The sequence below is a fragment of the Macaca mulatta genome, chromosome 3 (genome assembly GCF_049350105.2).
Source record: "Macaca mulatta isolate MMU2019108-1 chromosome 3, T2T-MMU8v2.0, whole genome shotgun sequence".
Taxonomy (NCBI): Eukaryota; Metazoa; Chordata; class Mammalia; order Primates; family Cercopithecidae; genus Macaca; species Macaca mulatta.
Window position 1 is genome coordinate 665,915 of NC_133408.1, and position 15,806 is coordinate 681,720.

The following is a 15,806-nucleotide window of genomic DNA, read 5'->3' on the forward strand; positions in this document are numbered from 1 at the left end:
TACACGTATCTAAATTTTTCAAAGTTAAACCTTTGCATTAAGTAACTCACTAGCAAGTTACAGTATCAGCTTGAGCACTGCCAGGATGGCCAGGATCCTGTATCCTGACCAGCTTCTCCCCTTACAGGTGCAGTTGACGTCCATGGCCACATCCCAGTAAGCGGCAGGGCTGGAATCAGAAGTCAGGCTTTGCGGGACAGAGAGGAAGTGAGATCTTGTAAGCACGTGGCTGAGGGCGGGCAGGGAGGAGCCCATGGCGCAGGGAGCCGGCAGGGATGACTTTTTGACCAGTTTTCCTTATCGCTGAGGCCTTCTTAGACTTGGGGAGTTGGGAGTCCCCACTCTCGGGTGCCTCAGAAACCAAAGGCTGCTTGTAATGCTCAAGTTCCAGATGCCTCAGGGGAGGTACCTGGGTTGTTGGGTACAGTTCCGTTATTTGCTGCTCGGTGGGATTTGCCCGCAACATTTCTGATTGTTTTTAAGAGCTGATGTTGGAGCTGCTTAAAATCACATATGGATGTCGATTTATCTATAAAAGTTAAGAATGGAATTTGAGTGCAAAGAGTTGTGAAAATGCTCAAGGTTATGTACTAATGTATACATTACATTTGTGGAAATATTTGAAAGTGCAGGATTTACATTAAACACTTCTCTTGATTTTTGTAATATCTACCTGTCATTTTCCCATTTGATTAATAGATGTCAGAGGGCTTAAATTTTGAGTGCCTGAATTCACTGAAATTAAAACTTCTTACATCAAATGTAATTGAACTGAATGTAGCAACAGTGCATGCTTTTATAAGTACTGATTAAAAAATATATAAAAACACATATCCATGAACATGCAGATGGGGGCAACATATTAAACCATGGAAGTAGAATTAGTATTGTTTTCTGAGAAGACAAATTTTTAGAAAGCTAAGGGGTCTTATAACTTTCTAGTTTCCAACTTATTTACCCTAAAGTGGAAGATTGACAGCAGCAGAAGAGGAGATCCTGGGCCAGTGCAGGCTCTGGGAGCAGCGGGGTGAGTGCTGGAAGGAGCTGGCTGGAGGCAGAGCCAGGGAGGTGCTCAGACAGGCCAGGACGGCCTCAGGGCACGCGGCTCAGTGAGTGAGAAAAGGTTCACATTTCTTGGAGAGCCCTTGACTCTGCCCACGGAAAACCCAAACTCCTTCCAACGGGGATGTGCATCTCATGTAAAAGTTGTTACTCCCAGAAAGAAAGCCAGTGGATGTAGAAATTTTACGTATGCAGAAATTACTTCAAATTTGTTTCTAGCCTTATCCTTTTCTTCCCCCATCTTAATGTGTGGTGACTTTCTGCAGGTGACGCACACATCTTAGGAGAGCGCTGTATTTCAGTTGCTGTTGGCTCTGATGTGACTTTGTGGTGTCCGATGTTCTGGTTCTGAGGTTCTGCCCAGAACGTGGCTCCTCCCTGCTGAGCGTTGCTTGTTGAAGGCCCGTGTGGAAACTTTCCCTGTAAGCTCGTTGACCGCAGCAGTCTTGTTTAAGAAACCTTTGGACCTCCTGAGACTTCACACAGCCTTCTAACCTTTCTAGTGTGTCCTTTTCATTTTACTGTTCCCCATTAACCCAGATGTTTTCCAGAATGTAAGTAATCTGCTGAATGCAGGGTGGGGGGTGCCCTCCGTTGGCTCTGGGGAGAAGCATCGCTGTTTCTCCGGGTGGAGCTTCCCGCCCACCATGGTGTGCTCCAAGACGCAGCAGGGTTCTTTGGCAGAAATAATCGTCGAAGGCCTGCGTCTCCGTGGCAGGGTGGCTGTGGGTATGGGACCTCGCGGCCATACCGGCCCCTCCCCATCAATGGCACCACGGAGAGGAGCAGGGGGAGGCCTGGGATCTGTCTCCAGAGTCACAGCTGTGCTTCCGAGACTGCGTCGTCCATATGTAACTAGACATGCAGAGAAAGTGTTGGAGATCAGCAGGAGACGGTGTCTGTCCCTAATGAGCTCAGGCGTGCCCTTGAGAGGGTCAGGTTTCTGTGCGGCTGATCTGGACTCAGCCTGGCTGTGGCAGTGCAGGTGACTGCTGGGCTTTGGCAAGGCTGCAGCCACTATCTGTCTGAAATGGCCCCCTTCCTTGGCTCGCGGTGCCAACTGGGCCCCCAGGCCTGAATTCCCGCCAGGACGGAGGCCCTGTGTATGTGTCGGGGAAGGGGGAGGTGGGGGTCCTACTTTATTGCCGTATCCAATGCCACGCGGGGTCAGCACTCAGGAAACATGTGCTGTGTGGGTCAGCGATTGAGTTCAGAAACCTGGAAAATTCAGCAGTGTAGGCTTTGGGCATGACCCGTCCAGCCTTGGGGCTCTTTCTTTCTCTGAATTTCCTTCCATGGCATCCTCCTCATCCCAGGGGCCCCTGTTCCCATATGGCTGTTGGCAACTTCACAGGTTCCTCTGCCTCCCCTCCCGGGCCCTGGTGTGGCTGGGGCAGCTAGTAGCTGTGTAGACCCCACAGCCAACGCCTTGGGCCTGGTTTACTTGAGTCAAGGACTGCAGTACATGGCTGAGCCCACCCCGAATGCCTGGATCGGAAGGCCTTGGGTTGCAGAGGGGTGGGGGTTGGATATTGAAGGACAACCTGCAAAGCAGAAGGGGAAATGGCTGTGCTGATGGGCAGCTAGAGGAGTCTGTGCAGAGCCTGGGACCCAGTGCAGACACAGAGCTGACATGGGCAATGCAGTGACACGGCCACCGTGGAATTGGGCAAAGTTACAGGCTTCAGACCGATATGGAGCGGCTGGTCTAAAACGATCCTCATTTTCCTTTAATCCTAACAATTGCTGGCTTACAGGGTGGGGGAGTGAGATCTGTGGTGGCCGCGAGGAGAGACAGGGATTTTAATTAAACCCCTCTTTCTGGGAGAGGGGAGTAGCCGTTTCTGTAGGGCGGTGAGCATCGTCATCTCAGGCAGCTCAGGCTGCTGTAACGAAACACCATTGACTGAGCGGCTTATGAACAACAGGAATTTGTTTCTCACAGTTCTAGCGGCTGGAAGGCAGGATCAGGGTGCCGCACGGGTGAATTCTGGTGTGGGCTCTTTCCTGGTTGGCACACACCTTCTCTCTGGCCCTGACACAATGGGAGGGTGAGGGATTTGCTGGGCCCCTTTCTGAGGCACAAATCCCATTCAAGGGTCTCCAGCCTCGGGAACTCATTACCTCCCAAAGACCACCTGACAGCATCACATTGAGGCTGAGGATTTCAACCTGTGTTTTGAGGGGCAGGCAGGCAGTTTGTAACCTTCACCCTCTTTGTGTATTTCTGACTCAACATTGAGTCTGCCTTTGGCTCTCCAGTGGACAGAGCCTGTGTGGACACTGAGCAAGGTCAGAGCTGCAAGCATGTACACATCGGGGGCAAGGGAGCTGCCAGGGGTGTGAGAAGGGGTTTCAGCGTCAATCGGAGCTGCTTTCCTGGCACATGTACTCATAAGCTATCCTGGCAACATTTGCTTTTCACGAAGAGTCGATGAGGCAGTGGGGGCAGCAGGCGGTGTTGCCAGAAGCTTGGAGCTGATGAGCAGCAGAGAAGGGGCAGAGGCCACGACCTTGGGGTAGTCAGCAGTGCCAGGTGTCTGCCCTCCAGGCCTCACGTCTGTAACTGTGTAGAGACCGAGCCGACCGGGGCTTGCCGGCCAGTGTGGCTCTCATACAGGTGATTATCGCGTTGTGCTTTCTATGTAATGTTCCCTCAACCCCATGCCCACCCCACCAATTTCTGTGCCTAGCAGAAATGATGCTGCGTTTCCTTGATGAAGCCTTGAGTTTCCTGTGGAGATGTAGGAATAGCATGATTTGGCTCACGTCAAAATACTTTGCAGTGAAGCTGCACGGAAGAGGATTCTAGGCTTCCATTTGACGTTTTCAACAATGCCTGAGTGTTACAGGACCGTCTTGCTTGTTAATAAAGCACCAGATGAAAAAGGCTACTGGTTAATAAAGGAGACTTTTTACATTAGCACAGAGAGGGTGGCTTGAGATAAATTCAGCGTAACGTAGGTGTGTTTGTAAGCCATCAAAAGGACCATCTCTCTGCTGGCGACACATGTTTTCCGGTATTGGTTTTGTTCTGTAAAAGGATGACTGGCATTCGGCAGAGTCATTCCAGAATTCACCTGGAAGGCGTCCACATGGTGCCTTGTTTTCTCCTGACATTCTGGGCACCACGAGGGATTATTCCTGTCTTCAGCACTAGCAGGAGACTTTTCCTGAACACCTGCTCCTCTTTGGCGTTGTGGGTGTGAAGGGGTCAGAGTGACCCTGTCTTCATGGAGTTTTCAGACACCATGGGGATAGTGTGGCTCGAGTGTCGGGCTCGGGTGGGAGGGAGACTTTCCCCAGAAAACAGCTGCCGATTCCAGGACGGCCCTCGACCCCTCCTCGCTCTGTTCCTCTGCGTCATGTCTGAATTAAGGCTGTTCTATCGTAGCGGGGGTGTCATGTTAACTGGAAGTGTGCTTTTTTACTGGGCAGTAAGTAAATTAATGGTACATTTTCCAAGGACAGCGAGGTTTGATTTGATGAATCCAGTGGGGGAAAGGAGAAGGGGCTTGGCTGTGTGGGGATGTGTGTGATGGGAGCAGAATGGAGTAGCCATGCAGGCTTTTGGGATGGAGGGGCCACGCCCACATTTCCATGGGATCCGTCGCTGTTTGTGCCACTAGACCTGAACCTCTGTCTCTACTTCTAACACCCGTATAGTGAGGAAGCCCCTGATGGGCCTGAGTTGTTACTTCCCATGGCCATCGCTGGGAAATGCCCCAGACGCCTCTCCAGGCTGGTGACGGCCCTGGGGCTGGACACTGGCTTTGTCCTGAGTTGTTTCTTCTTGTGGCCATCGCTGGGAAGTGCCCCGGACACCTCTCCTGGCTGGTGACGGCCCCAGGCCTGGACACTGGGTTCGTCCTGAGCTCTGCGAGGGGCTTGGGCTCCACGTGCAGCAGGCATCTGTGCATCCCTTTGGATGTGAGATGTTGGCGCTCAGCTTGGAGGCCAGCGCAATCTGGGTGTGGTCAGGATCCAGTTCATCCTTTGGAGAGAGAGCACCTGCCCGGGGACCCCTCTGAGGTACATAGTCATGCAGTGCCCTCACAGGATGCCCGGTCCCCCGAGAACTTCCCGCCATTCCCCTGGACCCTCAGGTATGGGAGTCAAGTGTGGTGTGTGTGTCACAGGCGGGGGTACTGAGGACACCACGTGCCTGCTCGTGCGAAGACCTGAAGTGCTGCGTGAGCTCGTTCCCAAGGGGCCGTTGGCATCTGGGGGCCTGTGGGTGTCTTTCCACTGGCAGGAAATAATGGGTGGCCCATGTTACCTTTTGTGTCTTTTTTTTTTTTTTTCTTTGCCGAAAAGCCCTAATGCCAACGTCGCTGTCCTGCTATTGGAACCGCCCACCTCAGGCTCAGTGGCCCTCCTGTTTCTGGGCTGCTGCAGTGTTGTGTTGGGGTAACTGTATTAACTTCGTTTGAATTTTCTTCCTGTTCTTTTGGAATAAGTGTTGATAGTTTGTGCTGCTTGTTCACCCCAGAGGCGAGGATGTCCTTTAGGCCTGGAGGAGCACAGCCCCTGGAGGGAGGTGCCGGGCCTCTACCTCTCACGTCATCAGCAGCCCTCTCCACACGTCTCCTCTTCGCTCCTCGTGCCCACGGCTGGGGTCACGGGCCGCTCGCTCTGCTGTTTGAGATCCTCGGAAAAGATGTTTGCCCTGAAGAGAGATTGGAGGTGTGTGGCTGATTTTAAATAGGAGGAAATGATTGTAACAGAATGAGCAATGCCTAGCACTTAGTCTCAGGCTTGAGAAATTGTGTTTTAGAAGCAAGGTATCCCCAACTCCGGTTTCCTTCAAATTAAATCTTTTAAAGAGTCCACAAATATAAATAGTTAAAGCCTAAAACTATGCAACAGAGGGCCTAGAGCCCAAGCCACTGCCACCTCTGACTCCAAGACACCTCAAAAACTTGGCCCTCCTCCTCAGAGAACCCCCCTTCTGCTCCTCCTTCCACAGTGCTCCTTCCACAGTGCTCCCTCCACACTCCTCCCTCCACACTCCTCCCTCCACACTCCTCTTCCGCCCCCTCCCCTTCTTCCTTCCCCTTCCCTTCTTCCTTCCTTCCTCTCCCCTTCTTCCTTCCTTCCTCCCCTTCTTCCTTCCTTCCTCCCTTTCCTCCTCCCTCCTCTTCCTCCTCTTCCCCCTCTTCCCCCTCCCTGTCCTTGGGCAACCTCCATGGAACTCTGGTTCAAAGTCACTGGTCTGTGGGGCCGCCCATTTGATAGACGAGCACGCTGGGGACCAGACACAAGTGACTGACTCAGACCAGCTCGCATGTCGTCTCCTGCCTCCCGTAACACCGGGTTGTCCCTAATGGAAGAGAATCAATGATGCTGCTTCACTGATCTCCAGGGAAAACAGGTTGATAACAGGTTATAAACATGGGAATGTTTTTGGAAAGAGCGTCGTCCACTTGTCAGCTCCATCTCTCCTGCCCGGAAGATGTAGGGGAAACCTGCCTTCAGCCCACCCTCATCCCATAACAGGACAGAGGACAAAGGGGCAGAGACCCAGGTCCTGTCAGTGCCCTCAGGAAACCCCCCATTTCCTCCTCATGGTGGACGTGGGAACCATCCCACTGGACTAGATTTTCCCGGGAAGCCCCTTCACCCCGAAAGCAAGGAATCTGGTTTGAGCACACACCATTCTCGGTGCCATGACTTTCTGCTGCTGAACCCTGCATACGTGGCCCATTGATCTTGCTAGTCCAGTGTTACTGGGTCCTGGGAGTTTCTGTGGGCTGATGGCAGGTGTTTACCATTGTGTTCAGAGGGGAGAACAGAACTTTATTTGTCGAAATCAGATGACAACCATTGCCATGTGATTCCTTGGGTTGGTTTGGGTGGGGGGTGCTCAATGCTTTTCCTGAGGGCTAAGTTCTAGTTTGAGACCGTCTCTCTTTGTCGCCCAAGCTGGAGTGCAGTGGTGCGATCTTGGCTCACTGCAACCTCCGCCTCCTGGCTTCAAGCAGTTCTCCCTGCCTCAGCCTCCCAAGTAGCTGGGATTATAGGTGTGTGCCACCACGCTTGGCTAATTACAAAAATATTTAATATAGGCTGGGTTTTGCCATATTGGTCAGGCTGGTCTCGAACTCCTTGCCTCAAATGATCGGCCCACCTTGCCCTCCTAAAATACTGGGATTACAGGCTTGAGCCACTGTGCCCGACCTGATCCTGACATCTTTTAAAGCTGCCTTCATGTACCAAAAGCCAGTCTATGTTTGAAAATCAGTCTTGAAGAGCCTAGGAGGAGAGGGATAAGCTTCAACTAGGTGAATAACTATGCATATGTTAAAAATATGGGCCAAAATCTACCCCAAATGTTAACTCTTCTGCTTTGCGTATTATATCCATTTATAGTTATTTCAGCACTAAGATTTTTAAAGACTCTTTTGATAATTATGGAGAAATTACTATTAAAACTCAGCTGCATTTGTAACACTTCAAAGAACTAATTGGATGACATCATTTTTCCCAGAGGCATTTTGGATTGTTACATAATTAATGTTTATCTCTTTGCCAGAAATCTTTTTTTTTTCTTTTCCAGGACAGATACCTGAAAAGAAAATTTCCTTTGCATTAAGTGTTATTTCACTGTGTGACAATCAATTTTTGAACGTGAGAACAAGATCATCATGTATTTTTGGGATACTTCTTGCTTAATAGTGATAATGCTAAGTGTTAAAATTATGCAACAATTTGTTTCTTTGAAAATTACTATTTGCCTGCTCACCAGGTGGGAGCTGATGAGAACGTGGATGTAAAAATTAAATTGTATTTAGCTTGTATAAAAGAAGTTAAAAAAAAAAAAAGCTTTGTTTGTTTGTTTGTTTGTTTTGTGCTACTACTGAAGTTGCTTCGTTGTGGAAATGAGGTTATTGCAGGCACCTAGAATTTTATCTCCTTCACTTGTACAATGGGAAGAAATTCTCCAACAAGCACAGGAATCTGACTTTCTGATATTGAGACTCCTAGGCATCCAGCCCCGTGGAAAGATTGGTGATTACGTGAGCGTTGGCGTTGATGTGGGTACCCTCCAAGCCGGACGCAGGGAGCAGGGAAGGGCAGAACAGGCCCCTCAGGAGCCATGAGAAAATCAAGTGTTGGCAGCAGTGGTGAGGGTTGATGTCAGGGGCCAGGAGGAGGTGGTGAAGGGAGCATGTGCCTCAAGGCAGCCCTGGAACCCGTGGTCCCTGCAGTGAGGTCTGATCTGCAGGGGACGTGGACGGCCACGTGGCAAGGCCCACGGACAGCCTGGACTTGGCTGCCTCAGAACTCTGGTGGACGTTGCAAACGGCCCCACAGGGTTGCAGTGCACATTCCTCGGACAGAGAGAAGACGCTTGTAACTGTTCTCGGCACGAAGCCAGCGCCCTGTGAACAGTGGCCACTGCTGTTGTGACTGAGTGCCGTCCAACTGGAGGCATTTGCTCTGCTCAGTTCACTTAATTGGGCCAGGAATGGGGTTGCCCTGCCTTCAACAAGCTTGACGCATTGAACGAGGACTCAGTAAAGTACTCTGTAAATATGCTCTCCTGGCTAGAGTGAGCAAAGCCCAGGGAGAGAGTGGTTCCTCAGTATTAGACAGGTGTTTGGCGGGGCCAGCTGTGTGGCTGCCAGAGCGAATGTGACCAGGAAGCCTCTGTCCCCCCGGAGGTGGCCAGCGTAACTGTTACACGTGCCGTAGGTAGAAAGTGGGCACTGCTGGGAAACTTGCTCATGTTGCTGTTTCCTGATTGGAAATTCAAGGTTTCTGAGCATCCTACATCGAATTTGTACATTGCTGAGACTGTACACCTTTCAACACTTGTTTTTTCCTGCTTTTCGGATCTATACAACCTGGCATTTGGCCGTGGCTTCCAGAACAGGCTGGATGCAGAGTGAAGTCCTCTCCTCACTGTCAATCTTTGCAGATGTCTTTCTTGAGAGTCTCAATTAGGTTTTTACTTAACTAGACTTTTTAAATTGCCATGCACATAACTCTACCAGTTACAATCGTGAGCTAACGTGGGATTTTGGTTTTACTTTGATGAATGTTTAACATTTGCATGCTGGATGTAGGGGTGGAGGTCATTTATCTGCTTTTCATTTCCTTCTTGGTTATACTTAGTGACTTTCAGGTACGGTGTGGAAAGCCTGGTACAGGGTGAATTGCAGGCTGCAGTGTGGCGCGGTGGACGAGAGGCGTGGGCTGCAGTGTGCACAGTGGATGAGAGTGAAGCTATTTCCATCCTGGAGGGAAACACACAGGAAACAATTTAAAAAACTGATCATCTAGCTTGAATGAGGTCCAACAAATTCAGTTTGCAAAGTTTAACTTCCAAGTTAACTTAGTAACTTTTCCCCTAAGTCATTAATTTAGTAGCTTATGTTTATTGCCTAAAGCATAATAGTCATAAATTCTAAAATGAATGACTAAACATGTAATAATTTAGGCATACAGCACCTGAAGGGAAAACTGCCAGTATGCTAAAATATTGGATACAGATGCTCAAAAAATATAATGTAGCATTCTTACAATGCATGTGCTTTTAGCGTGTAACTTGGTGAGTAGTTTTGAGCTATATTTGTAGGAATGTGTATCTTGAATACTTTAGGACACCACTGGAGATGTGTGCTTGAGAGGTATAAATACTGAATGTTCTTCTCCCTTCCCTTAAATAAAAAACATAAGCTCCCTTCATTTTTATTTGTATTTTTTGAAGTGGACTCTCGCTCTTGTTGCCCAGGCTGGAGTGCAGTGATGCAATCTCGGCCCACTGCAACTTCCGCCTCCGGGGTTGAAGTGATTCTCCTGCCTCAGCCTCCCCAGTAGTTGGGATTACAGGTACCCACCACCATGCCCCGCTAATTTTTGTATTTTTATTAGAGATGGGGTTTTGCCATAGTGTCCAGGCTGGTCTCAAACTCCTGACCTCAGGTGATCTGCCCACCTCGACCTCCCAAATTGCTGGGATTACAGGCGTGAGCCACTGCGCCTGGCCAGCTCCCTTCTATAATGATTTATACAGTTGTTTTTGCTTTTTGTTTTTTCGAGACGGTGTCTCACTCTGTCGCCCAAGCTGGAGTGCAGTGATGCAAATCTGGGCTGACTGCAGCCTTCACCTCCTGGGCTCAGGTGATCTTCCCACCTCAGCTTCCTGAGTTGCTGTGACTAGACACACGTCACCATGCCCACCTTTATTATTATTATTATTGGTATTTTTAGTAGAGACAGGGTTTTGCCATGTTTTCCAGGCTGGTCTCGAGCTCCTGGGCTCAAGCAATCTCCTGGCCTCAACCTCCAAAACTGCTGGGATTACAGGTGTGAGCACCACATTTGGCCCATTTTTTTTTTTCTTCCAGGATTAGGAGTCGACTTTCAGAAAATCCTTCAACCTTGCAAGCTTAATTTTCCATAAAAGTATTCCTCTAGGATAAAAACAAGACACAAAGAAGTACGTGTGGACTGCAGTTAAAAATTTTCAAGAAAACTTAGCTTAGGAAAGTTGACATTTACAAAGAGCAGGAGGCCCGTTCAGTGCCTTCTAGGCACTGGGAATGGCGGTCTGTGGGCGACCCTAACATGTGCGGCGTCCTGAGACGTGATCGTGGTGTTCACGCTTTTACCGAGGGCTTCCCGGGAGTACCAGAGGCTGTTCTTCTGCAGTCGGCCAGCCAGGCAGCAGCTGCTGGAGAAGGAACAAATAGCAAAAGACAGATGTACACGGTGTTATTGTGGCAGAGAGGTTAAAACCAGGGTCACTTTGTTCTTACAGTTTTAAAAAACTAATAATGAAGTCCTTAAATATGTTTAGGATTTCAAAGTAGTTGTGGGTGTGTCTGTGTCTCTAGCTCCCGTTCGGGTGCTTCCTGCGAAGAGAGCTCAGAGACGCCACCTTTCCTTGATGAGGTGACAGTGTCTGGAGAGGTGTGAACCCCGTGGTGGGGGGATGACTGACCTGGGGTGGGGCTGGGTCAGTGTGGGGATCCAACCCCACTCCACATTCCTGTAGGGAATCCACAGTTCTAAGTCTTTATGATAGGGGTAAAAATAACCTGGAAGAGGTGTTATTTTTTAAGAAGTAAGTGCCATGCTCTTTTTTCCTCATACTTTTCCGTGTTTAAGCAGCATTGAAGGATTAGGCACTAGTAGCATGTTGTTTTGGAAACAATGTTGTTGGTTATTTTACGTTGAATATGGTACTAAGGTTGCCTGGTAACAGAAGTTTTCCTTAAACAACATAGAACTCTGTTGAATCTGTTGCCCCATTGGCTGAGCCGCCTGAAATCAGTGCAGTAGCAGCTGAAGAGGCCTCTTCCCCTTGGAGGAAGCCGCTGGATTGGCAGGAGGCACCGCTCTTGATTTGAGGGAGTGAGGCGCCTTTGCAGGGACCCCACGTGGCCCCTGCAGCTCTCTCCTGCCCCCTGCTGGTTGGCCAAGCAGCCTTGCGACAGTGTGCTCAGTGTGAATGTTCACTGGGGCAGGCCGAGGCTTTTGTTCCAGAAACACTGACTTCAGAAACGGCCGGCTGTGTGTGTTGAGCATGGCAAGAAAGACTTCACGTGTGTCTTAAACCTCTTGAACAAAGCAAGTTGATGTTTCAAATGCATCTCAAAGGCTAATGACTTTGCTATGGTCAATATTCAGGAGAAAAGAGGGTTTGATGAAACAGAAAGACAGGAGTGGCAAGTGACATGCTTGTGCCCCGTATGGCTAAGCGATGTCCTGGCCGTTCCACACCACGGCCTCTGAGCAGCCAGCCTGCAGATACTGGGTCAATTTAGATATCCCTGATCTCTGCAGAGGTTAGATCAGGTAGCCCAAGAGCAGATAAACACAAACGCTGACTGGAAACCCTGGCACACGGAGACACTGGAAACAGCAAGCTGCTATTAACATCATAGTAAGAGACAGTCGCCTGCTCTCAGGGGTGTCCGTTTCTTTTGCTTCTAGACGTTCATCTGCGTTACAATACAGTTTTGCTCAGTTTATCCCCATTACTCCACTGTCTTCGCCGTTAAAGTCTCAGTCAGCACTTAGCTCTGACACTGCAGGAGTTTCACTGTGCGGCTGACCAGGCCTACCTGGCTTGGCTGTAAAGCAGGTGAGATTTTCCGGAAGGCAGTGATGAGAACCCGAGGCAGGAAAGAGCATTGCTGGTCTACATACGGCAGTGCCCCTGCAGCAGAGCATGTACGTGCACGTTCAGGCTAAACAGGTGTAGGAGAGAAGAAAACCACCTACAATTAGTCACTTAAAATGCCACACACCCAACCCTTGAGACCCTAGCACATAGAGTAGTAGTGGTCTTGGAGATGGCAGGTGTGCTGAAGTCTGATTTTCTCACTTAGCTTTTCCAGCAGCGTTTTCCTCATCTCTAAGCTGGGGCTAACAACTGCCACGCGTAGATTTGTGCATGGAACCGTGCGTGTAAAGTGGGGTAGCCCCCAGGACCTAGGAAGGACTCGTGGTCAGTGTCGGTGGTCATGCGTGCTGTACGGGTCCCCCAGGAAGATGATTGCTACATATAACTCCCTCCGTTCAATGTCACTGAATGTAAAAGGTGGGACATTGGCTTCTGATGTGTCTGGTTTGCTGCAGGCCACGCTGCACCCCGTGGTTCCTGAGCCCTGAGCTGAAGTACATCCTGCTGCATCGCCTGTGTCGCTTTTGCTGTGTCACTTAGAGCTCCTGCCCTGGGAAACTTCCTCGCGCCTGACGAGCACCACAGTTTGCAGCAAGACCTGTCCAAAGCGTGGACTGCGAGAGCCCCGCTGTGGTCCTGTCCTCTCCATGTTGGGAGCGACTTTGTGGGGTTTGTCGGCCCTTCTCTCAGGTGTCCTGTGTCTCATGGATCAGCCGACGAGCCCCGTCTGGAGGAGCACTCTGCAAAACGTTGCCGGCCACCCAGATCTCCTAGCGCAGAGTGAGGCCACATCTGCAGACTTGACCGCACAGAGTCCCGAGGCATTCGGCAAGAAGGGGAGTGGGATGTGTGTGAGATCCCACTGCGGAAGCCGGCTCTGCTCCGTACTCTGCGTGCGGGGTGCCTGATGTTCAGACCTGCTGTGTCTATCGGGGGCCATGGCGGGGTGGTGGGAGTGGGGGCAGGGAGCAGCGCGGATGGATCCAGGAAAGGACTTAGTTGAATCCCAGCTGCCCACATACCTGTTGCTGGTCTTGGACAAGGTCCCTAGTTTCTCTGGGCTTTCGGTTTGATTGTAAGACTAGGACGCCGCCCCAGTCTGAAGATGTCGGTGTGTGCGGGAATGCCTGGCGCAGTCACCATGGGTTTTCCTTCAGCCTCCTCCGTGCCCCTCCCTGGGTCAATCAGTATCCATGCGTGCCACAAGTAAATTACAGTCCCTCCGAAAAACCAGTTGACCCGAGTTTTATGGTCGAGCATGGTGAGTGTCCTTGCCAGGAAATGCCACTAGATGTCTTGGGCCTGCTCCTCTACCTCCACAGCAATCCCCGGAACAGGCTGGTTCAGGACGTGGGAGGTGGGAGTCGGTGTTGTACCTAGGACAGGCTGAAGTCAAAGGCTCATTTGCTCTGTGAGGGGTGATCAGGATGACACATCAAGTGGAGCCCCATGGCTGACCCTGGAGGTGGACGGTCGGGTCGGATTGGCTGCCCTCCAGCACGTGTTTCGAGTGATGCCTTCCCTGGGTTACGCAGCCCTGATCTGTAGCGCACAACTTCCCAGCTCCAGCCAGTCTGGTCTTGCCGTCTCCTTCCAAGAAGGTAGGTGCGGCGCAGTTGCCTTTAAGCGGCTCCTTCTGGACACCGCAGGGCAGCAGCAAGCAAGCATGGGCGACTTTTTTCTTACGTTGACCACAATACGCGGGGCCAGCTTTGCACGATCCCATTCAGCATCACACGTGTGCATCGGCCACTCACCTGTCCATCTGCCACAGACAGGCTTGGACAGGACCATTGAGTGGCCTTTACGGCAAAGAGCCTAAAGGGCTCACAGGAAACCTGGACCCAGCGCAATGGTAAGAGCGCAGCAATACCTGTCATTGATCAAGGGGTATTCTGGGCCCGACATGGTGTTAAGTGATCCAGTTCGGTTAGCACTCTTAGAATTAACCCCCTTTTGCCTATCAGGAAATCGAAGACGGAGGGCATTAACGCCAGGGAGCAGGGAGTAAGGGGACACACAGAGGGGCTGAGGGGCTGGGCATTCTGAGCCCACGGATCTGCCCACAGGCCCCGGCTGCACGGGCACCAGGGCTGCTGCTCTGGAGGGGATGAGGAGCTCTGGGGAAAAGATGGAGCCTGACGTGGGTAAGATTTGGATATTTTCAGAAGAGATTTTCAGCCTGGAATGAGGGTGTAAGTGACTGAATCGGAGTGATGAGCCAGATAGCCCGGCTGCGGGAGCTCCCCTGTGGGGTGAGGGAGGAAGGCCTTGGGGGCGTGTGGCTGAGCAGAGGCGCTGGGTCGCCAGGAGCCGCCGCGGGTTTGGAAAGGGGGAGAAACGCAGCGCCCTGCACTGCAAGGGCACCGAGACGTGGTTGTGGTTCTTCCTGACCGTGACAGGCACAAATGGTGCTGATGGTGGAATGCACGGAGTTTGCCTTCAGAGAACTCCTGCTGTCTTTTAAAACCTGGGCCTCTCATTTAAACTTGGTGGCCTCAGGTGAATGGTCAGAAACAGTTTCTGATGAGGTTGCAGAGACTGTGCATGGCCTCTGATTGTGCACATCCTGTGATTGTGTATAGTCTCTGATTGTGGCCTCTGGCCTCTTTGTGGCCTCTGATTGTGTGGGTCTCTGTGTGTGGTCTCTGTGCAGCCTCTGATTGTGTGTGGTCTCTGATTGTGCTCAGTCTCGGATTGTGCGCGGCCTCTGATTGTGGGTTGTGTGAGTTTCCCGGGATTAAGTAGATGAGCCTCGTGCTGGGGCAGGTGTGCCTTGTGTTGGGCATGTGGATAAAGAAGTTTAACCCATCTCCTCTTTGAGAATGGCAGGGCAGTAACAAAGGCGGTTGATTTATACATGGCCATCCTCGTGAGGTGAGGACCTGAAAGGTTTACTGCTTTCCCGGAAAGCTGCTCTGGGCGTCACCATCACTGATCATGGACAGCAGCTCAGAAGCCCCCTTAAGGTGCAGGGAGGGACCGGCGCTGGTCCTGTCTGTGCCCAGGCTGCTGGTCACCCTGACGGCCAGGCGATGGCTGCCTGTGCACGAAGCTGGGGTTAGAGTGCATTTGGGCAGTGTCGGCTTTGATTTAGGTCAAGACTGATCAGTCTTCCTAAAATACTAGCCATGAAAGCTTTCATAGATTGTAGTTCTTTGGGAGATTTATATGTGGTTTTTAAAGCACAGGGCCCATGGCCAGTGTTGAATTACATTTTGTTCAGTGTAACTGACAGGACACTGGACCTGAGTCTCAGGCCTGCCACAGGGTTCAGGGAGCTTCAGAGAGGGAGATGTTTGTGCTCAAGTTTTCGCAGATGGGATGGGACACGGGCATGGGGCTGGAATGCTCTAACCTTCAATCTTCAGTCATCGGTATCACCTGTGCACACGCATATCGTTTTCAAAGATGGACAAGCTTTTGGGAAATATCTGAAGACTTTTCCAGTTTTGAAAGAAGCCGGGATGACACTGGAAACGTCAGGTGTCTTGGCTGCTGATCAGGTCCATCACCACGCACATGGTCCCTAACCTGGCCCACCTCTGATCATGCACAGCGGGTGACGAGGTCCATAACCTCACACTTCTGTGCACAGCAGGTG

General features: G+C 50.9%; 1 long non-coding RNA gene across 1 annotated transcript in view; it reads left to right on the forward strand.

Moving 5' to 3' along the window:
- Nucleotides 1-15,806, forward strand: part of LOC114675903 (uncharacterized) — a 174,163-nt gene that overhangs the window by 150,790 nt on the left and 7,567 nt on the right. The window contains exon 3 of the long non-coding RNA XR_013414735.1: nucleotides 12,658-14,057. This is a non-coding gene — a long non-coding RNA (uncharacterized LOC114675903). The remainder of the gene's footprint in view (nucleotides 1-12,657; nucleotides 14,058-15,806) is intronic.